A 3,321-nucleotide genomic window follows, 5' to 3' on the forward strand; every position below is an offset into this window, starting at 1 on the left:
CTTTTCTTCTTCTTCTTCTTCTTCTTCTTCTTCTTCTTCTTCTTCTTCTTCTTCTTCTTCTTCTTCTTCTTCTTCTTCTTCTTCTTCTTCTTCTCAACTGAACATAAAACTAAAAAGATGGCTGTTAAATACGAAGTATGTATACAGGCCATAATATTGTCGCCGTCATTCAACAGTAGTAAGGATGTCAACATTTCTTTAAAAATGTAAATCAAGTCGGCCCTTAGATGAATGAAGTAGAGATTGATGAAGCGCATCGATTGATCCCTTAAGTCTAATTTCTCTTCTTAGTACAGTAACTGATTTTGGCGAATTATACATATTGGAGGCTGAGTTGAAAGAATACCATGCATGCACGCATCAAATGAAACTGTTTTTTTTTCTCTCCCTTTGCCAGACAAAATAAATTAATTATACAACAAGGCGACCTATAGTCGCGAATTCAAAACGCTTGCAAAAAACAACTGTTACCATGAGCAGAACTCGGAAAAAAGGTGTGCGAAAAACAACAGCCTCCACCGAGCGCCTTAAATTAGGCTCACCTTTCTATTACCACCCCCCTCTCCCTTTTCCCTTACCAAACTCCCATAGGGTCATTGACTGCAGAGAGTTTATATGGATTAAATTAACATAATTTAATAAACAAAAATTCTATTGATTGTGAAAAGGGAGACAAACAGAGAAAAGGAACTCTTCTTTGAAACCTTAAAAGTCCCAAGAGTTCTGTTCCGCAGTTAAGCTGCTTTCACTACCCAGTGATGAGAATTAATTTATTTTGTTATGGGAGTTTTGCACTCTTTACACCAGCAATTACTAGGGCACAAGTTTTTGATGCTGTAGTTAAATCTGTTTTGCTGCATTTTTAAAGAATAATTTTGGAGACACGGAAAGATCCCATGCATCAAAACGAAGAAATGTCGAAGATGTTTGCCTACGGAATCTATCTCAGGTTCCAGCTGATCAAAGTATTCGATACTATTATCGTCCCCCAAAGTTATCCATTTGCTTCCGACTACAGCAGGCCCTGATAGATTAATAATTAGGCCTGGGCCTACAGTTAATTATATACAGTCAAACCTGTGTAAGACGGCCACCCATTGTCAAGGAGAAAAGTGGCCGTATAAGACAGGTGGCCGTCTTAGGCAGGACTGATCAAGATAAAGAAAACAAACTATTCCCTTCTGAGGCCCCAATCGAAAGTAGCCCCACTATGATGTCTTTGTTGGTGTTGTTGTTGTTGGTTTGTATTTCGTTTGTAATTTTTATTTTGTCGCTGATTTTGCACAAGGGTGACAATAAAACGAAATGTATCAGACAAGGAGGACCGAGTGCCATGTTAAAATAAACACATGGGTCGGAGAACGAGCGACGCTTCTGTAACAAATTCACGTTGACATCCTTTGTTACTTTGTTACAGACTGGGTAAACAGTGACCACTCATCTCACTTACGATTTGGGTATGAGTTCTGGGCGGGGCTTATGGGTTATGAGGGATCGCACGCTTACCTCACCAGCAGCTGAACATTGGTAGCTATTGGTCAACAGTGGGAGGGGCCTACGCAACATGATCGGTTGGAGGGACTACCTAACAACAACGACAGGTGATTGAATTATGACGGCCCGCCCACAACGCCAGGGCCAATGCACAATTTATGACAAAACGTAATGGAGTCACTAACTAAGGCGACCGTCTTAGACAGGCATTATTGCTTTGTATGATAGGGGTTGTGTGTTAAATTATGGTGGCCGCGGCCGCGTTGGACAGGTGCCCGTTTTACACAGTTAAATCATATAGAAAAAACGCAAGGGGGGGAATGGAAATTAGTGGCCGTTTGTACAGGTGGCCGTCTTATAGAGGTGGTCGTCAAGGCAGGTTCGACTGTATTTTTAAACTATAATTTGCGAGGGAATTTCACTACCATTTGAACAACAAATTTTAGTGCTGACTTATTGAATGTGAGTGGTATATGGAGAAGAAAGTTTGTTTCAATAGGCTTGTGCTTTTATGCCCATTTTCCAGAAAATGTAGCTTACATTATGCTCTTAGTTGAGTAGGCCTATATAATTACGTTATGTAAAAGACTTCGATGTTTTTAAAACTTTCCTGAACTGAAGATTTATGTTCCATAAATCAATCAGTGGTGGTGGGTGGACCAAAATTTGGGTGGGGCTTAGGTTGCTTCCAGTTCTTTACCACCAAATAGCAAGCAATAAGAAGTAAACAGTGATGATTTTTCTATAGTCACGGTGAGCCAAGACAGTTTGAGAACCAGGCAAACGAGAAGAGTTGCCTTTGTTTTCCGTCTCTTTGTTCTTAGTTAAAGTCTTGTTGATGGTGGGGACGAAGCCGATTCACCTCAAAATTTCCACTAATTAGTTTTCGTGTGATGAAAAAGTTGCCTTACAAGTAGTTCGACCTGATTTATAACTGCTAAATCTCAGCGGCACAAACACTAACATGCACACACAACACTTCAAACATAATACTTCTATGAGCTGGATTAAGCTGTGTAGTCGAGAAAGTTGAACGCACCCAAGAAAGAACGAGCGCTTAGGTATCTGTGTCAGTGGGGGAAAGTGTGTCGTAAACTTTCACCCCATTGTCAGGGCTCGGAGAGCGTGAGCCCTCGGTACAGTGTTATTTTTTCCCAGTCTTCTACCTTTTTACAAGAAGAGTTTCATTAAGAACGGGCGGTGGGAAAAGGGCTCATCTTTGCTGAGCCCTAAAGACTTTTGATTGGCTGCTGGGTTACTATAGTTGTAAGCGGTGACAACAGTGATTGGATAAGCGAGCAAGCCGCCAAGTTAATCACTCTATGTTCATTGCGTGCGGTCATAACGGTTTCAACTGCTTATTTCATTATGGAGAAACTTTCATTTACTTTGGGATAGAGTTGAGGGTGGTGGGTGGGGAGGGGGTAGGGGCTCAAGCCCGTGAGCCCTTCACTACCCACCGCCACTGAAATCAATCTTTCTTAAAGATTAGAAGCTAAATAGGTGCACATTGATCGATTTTGACCATTTTTTAAAGAATTAATGAAAAAAAAAAGTAGGCCTATAATTAATGTGAAAAAACCTGAACGGAAAACACCTAGATCTAGATCTAGAAAGGGTTTCTTTTTAACAAATAAGTTCATATGGAAATAAGTTAAACAAACCTCTCCCCCTAAACACACACATGCACACATACACACACACACACAAAGACACACACACGCACGCACACACATACACACACACACACACACACATATATATCAAACACCACACTCACACACACACACACACACACACACACACACACACACACACACACACACA

This window comes from Aplysia californica, unplaced genomic scaffold (assembly GCF_000002075.1).
Source record: "Aplysia californica isolate F4 #8 unplaced genomic scaffold, AplCal3.0 scaffold00855, whole genome shotgun sequence".
NCBI lineage: Eukaryota > Metazoa > Mollusca > Gastropoda > Aplysiida > Aplysiidae > Aplysia > Aplysia californica.